The 12544-nt window shown below is 41.5% G+C and overlaps 1 non-coding gene across 1 annotated transcript; it reads left to right on the forward strand.

Moving 5' to 3' along the window:
- The first annotated feature begins 3166 nt into the window (after window positions 1-3166).
- LOC128569374 (U6 spliceosomal RNA) lies at window positions 3167-3272 on the forward strand. Its single transcript, XR_008375338.1, has one exon. It is a non-coding gene; the product is annotated as a U6 spliceosomal RNA (small nuclear RNA).
- The last annotated feature ends 9272 nt before the right edge of the window (window positions 3273-12544 follow it).

Genomic DNA, 12544 nt, shown 5'->3' on the forward strand with positions numbered 1-12544 from the left:
GAGACTGTCTCTACTAAAAATAGAAAAATTAGTCAAAATTGGCAGGTGTCTGTAGTCCCAGTTACTTGGGAGGCAGAGGCAGGAGGAGAGGTTGAGCCCAAGAGTTTGAGGTCGCTGTGAGCTAAAATGATGTCATAGCATTCTACCCAGGGTGACAGAGCGAGCCTCTGCCCCAGAACAGCAAGATAAGATAAGATAAGATAAGAAGATAAAATGAGTGTTGTAAAGAATATGATGCTATGGCCTGCATTTTGGATCCCCAAAGTTCACATGTTGAAGTTCTAGCCCCTAATGAGACTGTTTTGGGGGTAAGGAAGTAATTAAGCTCAAATGAGATCATAAAGGTGGGGCCTTGATCGGATAGAATCAGTGTCCTTTATAAAGCAGGAGACACGGGAGCTGGCCCATGTGCTGTCTCCACCACGTGAGGGCACAGCAAGCAGATGGCTGTCTCCAAGCCAGGAAGAGAGCCCTCACCAGAAATCAGACAGGCTGGCATCTGCATTTAGGTCTTCCCAGTCTCCGTAACTGTGAGAAAATCAATTTCTGTTGTTCAAGACACCCAATTTGAGGTTCCTTGTTATGGCACCCCAAGCACATTAATCGAAAGCTCTTACCCTTAACATGTTACTCACCATCATTTGTTGAGTGTTATGTGCCAAACACTTCATATACATTGTCTCACCCAACAGTCCTAAACATCCTGAGGGGTAGGTGCTATTACTATCATCATTTTAGACAGTCTGAAACCTGGGCACAGAGTGGTCATGTTTGTCCCCAAGTCCCTCAGTAAAGAGACAAGGAGACCCAGTTTTGAACCGGGACTTGTCTGAGTCCAAGGCAACAAAATCTTAAATTTTATACAAGTATAATATTTCAGACAAGCAAACAGTTTATTTCCAGCAGAAAAATAAAAGCGACGTCAATTAGTATACCAGTTTGCATTCTTCCCAAGATGCACACCCAGTTTCCTAATCTCTACCCCCTGTCCCAGGCTTTACTCTTAGGTGCTTAGAAAGGCATCCTTAATGGGTCTCTGCCTGGGGACATCAGCTGGCTTCTGAGAAATCACAGGGAATTTAGAAATCATTTGCAATATACCAGATGCTGTCACTACCATTACCTGGTGTTCTGACATTTCCAGGCTGGTCTCCTTGTCAACGGGCCCGTCCCTTTGTCCTAGTAAGTGGGTTGGAAAATACTGACTGCTGTGGCTGACAGTTCTTGAGAATTCTAAGACAGAACCATCTTTGGAAATCTCCCCACCCACCCAGAAATCAAGGACTATATTATATAAACTCTTACACAGCACACAAAGCCCCTGCATAACCTACGGTAGCCCTAACGTCCTAGCTTTACCCCTGGCAGCCCCTGCCCTCATCTCCTATTCCGATTGCACATTTCTTATATATCCCTGAAAATATCTTACTTCACTTCACCTTTGGGCAAATGATTTTCCCTATGCCCAGCGTGCCCTTTGTCTCAGTTCAGTTTTTCCTGTTAAACTCTGGTTTGTCCTTTCCTTTATCCCAAACTAGAGACCAGTTCCTCCAGGAACCCTTCCCTGACTCCTGAATTAGAGTAGGTTCCCCTCCTGTGGGCTCTCCAGTCTCTAAGGTGTTAGCTTTGTTTGGGTCCTCCTTAATCTCCTCATAAAGGCTCAGTTCCCTCCTTCAGTAATATCCTTGTAGTCCCACAAAGCAAGGATATATCTGTCTTATTCCCTTACTTTTTTCATGAATAAGGAAAGGAGCACCAAATTAATTTTGTGAAGGCAAAAAGTGGAAACCAAATAAACACATGTATATGTATAGAGAAAAAAAAAAAAAGAAAGAAAGAAAGAAAAGGAGCACCAAAGAGTAACCTTAACCTGAACTTCCATGCTCACTTCAGCCGCGCATGTGTTAAAATTAAATGAATTTTCATGCTGAAAGCCCTATAAGTTAAGGGCTTCGAGTTAAGCTCATGATTTTGTAATGTGAGAAGCAGTTTAGAAAACTACCTTAGATCTTGATCAAATAGAGCTAATTTCTTTGGATTTGATATCCCTAAACGGAGGAGGGAGTTAAAAAAAAAAAAAAAGACCTGATTTCAAATCCCAGACTGCAACTCTCTCTGACTTTAAACAAGTGACCTAACTGCTTTACACCTCAATTTCCACTTTCTCGTAGTGGTTTTTTTTTTTTTGTTTGTGTGTGTGTTTTGTGCAAAAGGTCAATGTTTATTAAAATACAGTATACTCCAGAGACATCTATCTTCTCAAGTAGAGGAGACTCTGAGTTTAGTAGACACTTTTCCCCTTTATGCTGATTTTCCAAATCTATATTAAGTGATGGGGGAGGTAAAATATTTATGATTTTTCCTGGAAAGGGGGAAAACTTACTGAATGGAGACTCCTCCCATTTCTATTCCGGTAAGGCAATTTCCAAAAGTTGTCATAGTATTTGTAAACTGTGATAAAAGTGGTGACAGTTTTACTGTGTTGATGACAATGGGTCACTTGAGGCTACTGTCACTTGTAAGCATTCTGCAAAGATCCCTTTTTGTGGCCTTGGCCATATCTCCACATTGAGGCCTCTCCACTTCTGAGACTCGTTTTTGTAGAGCAAACATCAGTTCACTTTTTGGAAGCCTTCTCGAAATGCTTTTCTTTCTTGGCAGCCCACTCTGGTAATTTTGTTCCTCTTATTATGGACAAGGGATCGCCTGGAGTCAAATGCCTCTGTCTCTCCTTCACCCTACCTAACAGAATAAACACAACTTTAAGACACGATTGACATTTGCAGTATTCTTCCATATGAATTATGATTAGAAAAGCATAAGAAATAGTTAAAGACATCGTCATATTCTTCACATACAGAATTTTTCTATGAATTGTGTGATTCATAAATGTGTGAATACTGGTTATAGAATGACACTGTCTTCACATTTGTAGGGGTTTTCTCTGTCCTGAATTTGTCATATATAGAATGGTTTGAGCAGAAGTTAAACACTTTCACATTCTTCACTTTGTACCATTTCTCGTAAACATGAATTCTCCTGTATACAGAAAACTGTGTTTACGGGCATAAAGCTTCGCCGCACCTTCATATGGTGATGATTTTTCTGTGGCATGATTTCTCTTATGTTGAGTAAGGGCCAAGAACCTGTTAAAACCTTGGCCATAGTGCTCACTTCGGCAGCACGTATACTAAAATAGGAACGATACAGAGAAGATTAGCATGGCCCCGTGTAAAGATGGCATGCAAAGTCATGAAGCGCTCAACATTTTCAACACACCATTTGGGGACAAGAGACAATTATAAGAGAGACTTTGCCTAACAAATGCAATTAGTGTAACCTGGTTTCTTGTATACTCAATTAATCCTCAATAATTAAAAAACAAAACCCTCTCATATTATTCACATTTGTGGGATTTCTCTCCAATATGAATGTCTCGTAGTGTTATTGTGAGAGTCAGACATCAGAACCATGGAGCTTTTGGCATTGTCCCTGACCCTGGTAAACACTGGATAAATATTAGCCCCAAGGATTAGGATTTGTTATGTTTTTACATTTATCATCATGATTATGATTTTTAAAGCCATATATAAAAGTGCAAGAATCAGACAGACATAGACATTCTGAAGGCTGCTGCAGTAGAAACCTGGTGATAAATGTGCCAAGTGTAATTGACTCCTAACCCAGATGTTGGATGTACTGTAGCAACTGGCAGCTGCTCAAACAGAATCTACCTCACAAACAAGATTTCAGTTTCCTTTGTTAAGATGCAACCTGATTAGGGAAAAATAAAGAACATCCTTTTGAATTCCTAACCCCCTGGTGTCCACAATAAGACAGGTGCATTCTATTAAATCAGGTCTGAAAACTTAAGTGAAGCAAGGTAATTCTTGAGTCTCAACATTACTTTTATTTCAGGCATATTTACCTAGAAAAACAGGATCATATTATAAAATGGGGTTCCAGCTGTATTTGTGACTACAGACATAAACATGGCAGCTGAAGAGGTCCATGGATGGAAGGCAACATGGCATAGTGGCTGGATACACAGATTTCAGATCCCAGTACCAAAGCTAACCAGCTGCACCACCTTGGTAAATTGCTTTACCTCACTATGCCTCAGTTTCTTCATCTGTAAAAAGGGTCTAATGATAACACCTTCCTCGGAGGATTTCATACGAGGATTAAATGAATTAGTGTTTATAAAATGTATAAAAAGAGCACTACATACTAAATGTTTGTGAAATAAATAATAGGACTTTAAGACTAACTCAAGAGACAAAATTATAAATTGTAACCTCAGAGCCTCCAGGACCATGGCTGTGTATATTTATTTCTGCATTTTCTTTTCAAACGTGTCTGTTCAGGAGGGCAGGAAAGAGGTAGAAAGAAAATCCTTTTTATTCTGTCTGTGTAGCTGAGAATTCCTATGGGGGAGAAATCAATGAGAATTTGATAAACAGTTTGCAACTCTCTCTGACAAATACCTAAAATTGATTCCACTAAGATCCTTGACTTTCAAGTCCTCTATAAAGAAGGAAAAATAAATATAGGCTTTTCCTCTAAGGCAGAAGATGAAATTTTATTATTTCCAGTAATAATAATGCTTTTTATTTATTATTATTATTTTGAGACAGCATCTCACTATGTCACTCTGGGTAGAGTACTGTGGCATCACAGCTCACAGAAACGTCAAACGATTTTGAGTAATTCTCTCGCCTCAGCCTCCCAAGTAGCTGGGACTACAGGCGCCCACCACAATGCCCAGTTATTTTTTGGTTGAAGTTGTCATTGTTTAGCAGGCCAGGGCTGGGCTCCAACCCACCAGCCTTGGTGTATGTGGCTGGCTTCCCACTCACTAAGCTATGGCCACCGAGCCAATAACGATACTTTTTAAAAAGGTTAGACCAGACTGGGTGCGGTGGCTCACACCTGTAATCCTAGCATTCTGGGTGGCCGAGGTGGGAAGATCACTTGAGTCCAGAAGTTTCAGACCAGCCTGAACAGGAGTGAGACCCAGTCGCTACTAAAAATAGAAAAATTAGCCAGGTGTCCTGGCAGGTACCTATAGTTCCAGTTACTTGGGAGCCTGAAGTAGTTGACTACTTGAGCCCATGAATTGGAGGTTGCTGTGAGCTAGGCTGATGACACAGCACTCTAGCCTGGGCCACAGAGTGAGACTGTCTCTGAATAAATGAATAAATAAATAAATAAGGTAGGCCTTGAATACTTGAGCCAAAGGCACTTTATTTTATGAGAGGTAAACCAGGAAAATATGCTAGCACTACTCAAAATAATAACAGCAACAAATTTCTTCCATTACATGGTGCTTTAAAGATCTCAAAATGTACTTGTACTCTGTCTGTCTTCCACATACGCCCTGATCCGCTTGCAGGGCAGAATACAAAGCGCGCGGCCCCAAGGTATTTGTTGTGCGTCATTCTGTATAAACCTCTGTTCACAAGCAGATGTTCTCATGTATCTGGGCCTCAGCTCCCCTGTTCACGAAACAGGGGTGAGCTCCCTACCTTATGGCGAGTTGCAGGTCCTGAGAGAGCTAACTATGTAAAGCTGCTGCCACAGGATGACCTGGACGTGTTTTCAGTGTTACTGCCTCACATGTTAGAGTTTGAAGATTACATTATGAGAGTAGCGTGTAAAGCCAGGTTAGATGAAAGTGCCTTGAAAATTTCACCTCAAACATTATTTTAAATGGGATTCATATATTAAGGAATGATTGTTCAGTTTTTACCTATGGTAACAGTAATGAGGTTCTCTCTTTAAAAAGAGCCTCTTCCACATTGTAGCCTCAAAATGCCATTATCCACTAAAAAGAGCCAGGGCTCCCCGGGAAGAACAGTTAATCCCAGGTCTAAGGCAGGAAACGTGCCACCTTGTCCTGCCAGGTAGCAAAAAGGCCGGGGAGTACTAGGGCTGTGACAGGAAGACTTGGAGAGCCTCCTACTGGCCAAAAATAGGACAATTTGAGCATCAATAAAGATAATAATTGCAAAGGTTAAAAAAACAACAATTAAATGAACCCCCAACAATAAAAAGAAAAAAAGTCAAAAAAAAAAAATATTTCATGGTAAGGCTCGGCGCCCATAGCATAGTGGTTATGACATCAGCCACATACACCGAGGCTGGCAGGTTCAAACCCAGCCCAGGCCAGCCAAGCAACAATGACAACTGCAACAGAAAAATAGCCAGGCATTGTGGCGGGCACCTGTAGTCCCGGCTACGTGGGAGGCTGAGACAAGAGAATCGCTTAAGCCCAAGAATTTGAGGTTGCTGTGAGCTGTGACACCATGGCACTCTACCGAGGCAACATAGTGAGACTCTGTCTCATAAAAAAAAAAAAAAAATCCCATGGCGTATGTCTGACACAATTTATTAATCCATTCATGTGGATTGTTTCCATATCTTTGTGATTGTGATTTGCTGCTATAAACATGTGAATACAAGCAAAAAAAAAATATCACTTATGGAAGATTCTGGGAGCCACCAGCTCATTGTTTTCAAATCTAGTTAGTAAAGGGGTAGGCAGAAATCAAGCCCTTATTCTTCTGTTATTATATGAACAATCCTCTACATAACCAAATAGTTAAATAGGAGATCAGCTCATAAACACAGAGGGAATGGTAGAGTACCAGCATTTTGTACACTCCAAAGAATACATGAATGAATCCAGTCAAAGATCATTCACCTTTCTCCATGTCAACAAATATGGACATTAAGTGCCTATGAAGTGGCCTCATCCTTTCAAAAGAACAAAACCACAGAATCTTGTCAAGCTTCTACATCTAATTGTCACATGATGGAAAATGCAGAGAACAAAGAAATATGTCAAATAACATCACAGAGATACAGGGAGCAAAATCTATAAGATTTTAAGAATCTACCTTGTTTCCCCGAAAATAAGACAGTGTCTTATTTTAAGGTGCACTCCCAAAGATGCGCTAGGTCTTATTTTCAGGGGACGTCTTATCTTTCCTGTAAGTAGGTCTTAATTTCGGAGGATGTCTTATTTTCGGGAAAACAGGGTATAAGAGAAATAACGTAGTTTCTTTAAATAAAAACCAACAACACAACAATTAAGAAGACAGTAGCTTTCAGATGCCCATCCTGTACTTACAAGAGCCCAAGAGTGAGGTCCTCCTTATATTCTGCACCCTGGGTACCTCTCTTGCCTTACCCCACACCCTGCCTAGTAGGGCACCTCTCTCTTTTATGTCCCTGAACTCCAGATACAATCAAACTGGAATGCTATGAAAAGGGCTGTCATCATCCATGCTCTGAACACCCAAGTCCTATTAATTCTCTCTAGGATGTCACTTGTAGTCTATTAACACCTCCCCTCTCTGTCAAGCCAGCACTGGCCCTTCCTTGTGCAGTGGATTTCTCAAGACTGGGAGAAGGACTTTACACTCAATCTGCATAAACTTAATCTTTCTTTCAACAGTTCCTGAAACAGAACATCATCGTTTTTTAGGGCCTTATTACTTGTTCAGCATACTAGTTATTTTCTCAGTCCTTGTTTTTATTCATTCATTTAACACCTATTTCCTGAGCACCTGTTGTGAACCAAGCCCTGTGCTTAGAGCACGGAAATGCATGACTAAGTTCTCTGTCCTTAAGGATCTATGGACAGATCTGTGTCCTCGAGGATCTGTGTCCAATGGAAAACGAGCCCGCAAATAGTTGACAATTGCATGACAGACTGAGCGGGATGGTAGAGAAAAATGGTAGTAGTGAGTGAGTAGAGGGGCATCTAAACCAGACGAGAGGGCCAGGGAAGGCTGCTAGAGGAGGTGCCAGGATATTGCGAGCAGGGACCGGTGACCTGAAACTGCGCATCATTAGATCTGATAAGCCTTCTGTGTTTCCCCAAGTTGTTACTAATCATCATAGGAAAGGACCAAGGGTAAACCTGTAGCGACTAGGAAAACATTCCCATCTGAGAAAGAAAGTCCCTCTGATGAAGGCCAGATGAGTTCCAGACGCTGCTGCTAGTTAATAGGGGGTCTCCGTGCATGTTACAAAGAGCATTCAGCTGTAGGCAGAAGCACTCGAAAAAGGCAGCCCGAAGCAGCTGAGGTTGCTTCCTCTTCTTCCCCCAACTCCCTCAGCATGGTCTGAGAGGAGCATAACCCAAGCACAGGGGATGGGGCCCCTGAGGTGGTAGAGTTTTATTTCTCTGCTCTTCCCCTCTGTCCATCTATATACACTAACTGGCCTTCCTCAGTGCAAGAGAGAGCGACTAGCCCACAGTCCGAAAGTCAGACTAAAGGAGGCTAATTATTCAGGGCTCCAAACTTAGGAGTATCAGTCAGCAGATTTCTGTTCAGAACCTGCAAACCTCCAACCTGCATCAGCTCCCTGGTGCACTGTTGAGGCTGTCTCTTTACTAAGGAAACAGTGCCCCCTGCTGTCACTCCTGACTATTCCAGCGTTGCTTTGGGAAAGCTTTATTACCTGAGCTGTGCCGAGATTTTATAATATTTACACTCCTCCATTACACCTCTAGAAAGAAGTCCAGCAGGACCACTGTTCATTGCCTTTGTTCATGTGTTCGATTTATTTCAAATGAAGTTGGTGTTGAGGATACCATCTGATATTATTATTAACGATAATAATAATTATGAATTACCAAATACTTATAAGCCAGGTATTGTGCTAAGTGCTTCTAGCATTATTTTATTCAAATCTGTCAGCAAAAGATTATTACATCCATTTTATGGATTAAGAATCTAAAAACATTGATTGCTTGTTAGGACTATTTTATGTAGTAATTTAACGCTTGCATATTCACCCCACACACTTGTTCTGAGCACCTGGGGTATCGCAGGCTCGACAGCAGTGATTTTCAACTGTTGTTCTGTGAGAGGACTACAGGTGTGCCACAGATACTTTTAGAGATACTTTTAAAGATCATAGTAAGTACATTTATTTTTTTACTGGGTTTTTTAATGACCATAATGTAAGTGTGCTGTGGAAATGTAACTATAGGTTCAAGTGTGCCATGAGATAAAAACATTGAAAAATCGCGTAAGCCCAAGAGTTTGAGGTTGCTGTAAGCTGTGACGCCACAGCACTTCACCGAGGGCAACATAGTGAGACTCTGTCTCAGAACAAAAGGTTGAAGAACACTGCTCCAGAGGTACAATTATGAATACGCCACGGCCTTTGCCTTTGTGAAGACGTATTAGAGTAAGGAGGGGGAGCAAGAGGAGAAAAGAGAAACTTGTGCTGATTGAACATCTGATCTGTGCACTCCAACAATCCTAGGAGGTAGAGTTTTATGTATCCCTTAGACAGGTGGGGAAAACTGAGGCTCAGAGAGTTCAAATGACTTTCCCAAGGTTTTACAGCTGATTGCTGGAGGAGCTGGGATTCAAACTCAGGTCTTCCTAATGGTAAAGCCATAGTTTTTAAGAAGATGTATTGGAAGAGATGCTATTAATTTTTAAAAATAGGATTAATAAGTCCCCAGAGAGGGTCAAGAAGATGGAGTAGGCAACTCAGCCTGGAGGGAGTCAGATACTTCACTAAAACAGTGATCTTAGCGTTCTGTTGACCATTCAGTTCCTCAGTCCATCCAGTGAGCTCAAAACCTGTTTAGTGAGCGCCTACTATGTGCTGGGCATTTTCCTGGAAAACACAGAGATGGTGAACAAGGTAGCATAACAAGGCCCTCATGGATCTTACACTCAGGAGGTTAAGGGGATCTAGCCTTCAACAGTGGGACTCCCATAACCCTCTGAGTGGGATCAAGTGCTGAGAAGAAAGAGGGGCTTAACAGGGTGCTGCAGGGCAGAGACAAGGGTGTGTTCTGAAGACCTGATGTGCAAGTCATACCTGAGCTGCCATAGAAAACTGGGGAGCACCAAGGAAAGAGGATGGAAGAACCTTCCGGCAGGAGGGGCAGCATGCATGCAGGTGGAAGCAGGAAGCAGGGGGAGCGGGGATGTTGTACAAAGGGGGGAAGGGGAGGAGAACAAGGCCACAGGGGTGCTCATGGGCGAGCAAGTGAAGCTAAGCGTTTGGAACTTTAGCCTTAGAGCAGCCTTCCCAAACTAGCTGTAGGGAAGCACGAGCTCCGCTTTGTATATATTATTTATTATTGATACATAATATTTGTACATATTTGGGGGATACATGTGGTATTTTGTTATATGCACAGAAAGGGTAATTATCCAGTCAGAGTATTTAGTGTGCCCATCACCACAACCACTTATTTCTGTGTTGAGAAAATTCCAATTCCTCTCTCGTAGCTACGATGAAAGGTAATAATACATTGTTACCCCCAGGCGTGGCTGGGAGGCTAAGGAGGGAGAATTGCTTGCGCTCAGGAGTTCCGGACTTGCCTGAGCGAGAGTGAGACTCCCAACACCTAAAAAATGACAAACCCAGACAGGTGCCACGGTGAGCTCATGTAATCCCAGGGGCTTCCAGAGACTGAGGCAGCGGGATGCCCAGAGCCCGAGTCTGAGGTTGCCATGAGCTATGACGCCATTGCACTCCGCTCAGGGCATAGGGTGGGACTCTGTCTCAACAACAACAACAACAACAACAACAACAACAAAGCTAAGAAATAAGAAATAAGCAAGGACATAAAAAAATATAATGCATTGTTACCTACCATCACCCTACTGTGCCATTAAACGCTAGAACTTATTGCTTCTATCTGAATGTATGTTTGTACCCATTAACCAGATCTTCTTTGTCCCCACCCTCTATCCTTCCTGACCTCTGAGAACCACCAGTCCATTCTCTATCTTCATGAGATCCACTTTTATAGCTTCCACATGTGAGTGAAAAAACAATGTTTGTCTTTCTGTGCTTGGCTTATCACTTAACATAAAGGCCTCCAGTTCCATCTATGTTGCTGCAAATGATAAGAATTCGTTTATGGCTAGATAGTATTCCATTATGTACATACAACACATTTTCTTTTCTTTTTTTTTTTTTTGGCAGTTTTTGGCCGGGGCTGGGCTTGAACCCACCACCTCCGGCATATGGGGCTGGGGCCCTACTCCTTTGAGCCACATGTGCCACCCCAACACATTTTCTTTATTTGTTCATCCATTAAGTTAATTCTTTATCTTTGTTATTGTGAATAGCACTCCAATAAACATGGAGGTGCAGGTATTTTCTTTTCTGGATTTGTTCAGGATATATTCCCACTGTAGTGATGCTGATGGCTAGCACCATAATGATAATGAAATTCATTTCATCCAACAATTTGCATCACATGGTATGTGGGTGGAGTGCGTTGAGGACCTATATCCACTCTAGGGAGGGAAGCTTACCCATCCTAGGGTTAACACTCTGATTTCCTTTCCTTTTCTACTTTAAAAAAATCATTATTAAATCATAACTGTGTACATCAATGCATTTATGGGGTACAGTGTGCTGATTTGATGTACAATGTGGAATGCTTACATCAAACTGATTAACATTACCGTCTCTTTGCTTACTTGTTGTGGCAAAAACATTCACACTCCATTCTTAGTAGTTTAGAAATGTATCATTGCATTATGCACATTAGGTTGGATCCCTCAAAATACCCTCCCTCCTCCTGGCCTCCTGCCTCCCCTTCCCTCTCTTTCCTCTTTCTCCTTCTTTCTGGACTATAGTTATGTTTTGCCCTTCCTATGAATGTGTAGGTGATTATATACTGATTTCATAGTAATATTGAAGATATTGGATACTTTTTTTTCTCCCATTCTTGAGATACTTTACTAAGAAGAGTATGTTCTAGCTCCATACAGGTAAACATAAAAGATGTGATGTTTCCATCTTTTTATGGCTGCATAGTATTCCATGGTGTACATATACCACAATTTGGTAATCCATTCATGGGTTGATGGACACTTGGGTTGCTTCCATGACTTGGCAATTATAAATTGGGCTGCAATAAACATTCTGGTACAAATGTCTTTGTTGTAAAATGATTTTTGATCATCTTGATAAATACCTAGTAGGGGGATTGCAGGATCAAATGGTAGATCTACTTTAATTCCTTGAGTGCTCTCCAAACTTCTTTCCAAAAAGGTCTTATTAGCTTGCATTCCCACCAGTGGTGTAGAAGTGTTCCCTTCTCTCCACATCCATGCCAACATCTGTAGTTTTGGAATTTTGTTATGTAGGCTAATGTTACTGGAATTAGATGATATCTCAAAATGGTTTTGATTTATATTTCTCTGATGATTAAAAATGGTGAGCATTTTTTCATGTGTTTGCAGGCCATGCACCTGTCTTCTTCAGAGAAGTTTCTGTTCAAGTCTCTTGCCTACATAGAAAGGGGGTTATTTTTTTTTCTTATTGATTAGTTTGAGCTCTCTGTGGATTCTAGTTATCAGACCTTTGTCAGAAGCATAACCTGCAAATATTTTTTCCCATTCTGAAGACTGTCTGTTTGCTTTATTCACTGTGCTCTTGGATGTGCAGAAGCTTTTTAGTTTGATCAGATCCCAGTAATATAACTTTGGTGTTGCTATACTATAAATCTATAGTGATCAAAACAGCCTGGTACTGGCAC

This window comes from Nycticebus coucang, chromosome 17 (genome assembly GCF_027406575.1).
Source record: "Nycticebus coucang isolate mNycCou1 chromosome 17, mNycCou1.pri, whole genome shotgun sequence".
NCBI classification, from domain to species: Eukaryota; Metazoa; Chordata; class Mammalia; order Primates; family Lorisidae; genus Nycticebus; species Nycticebus coucang.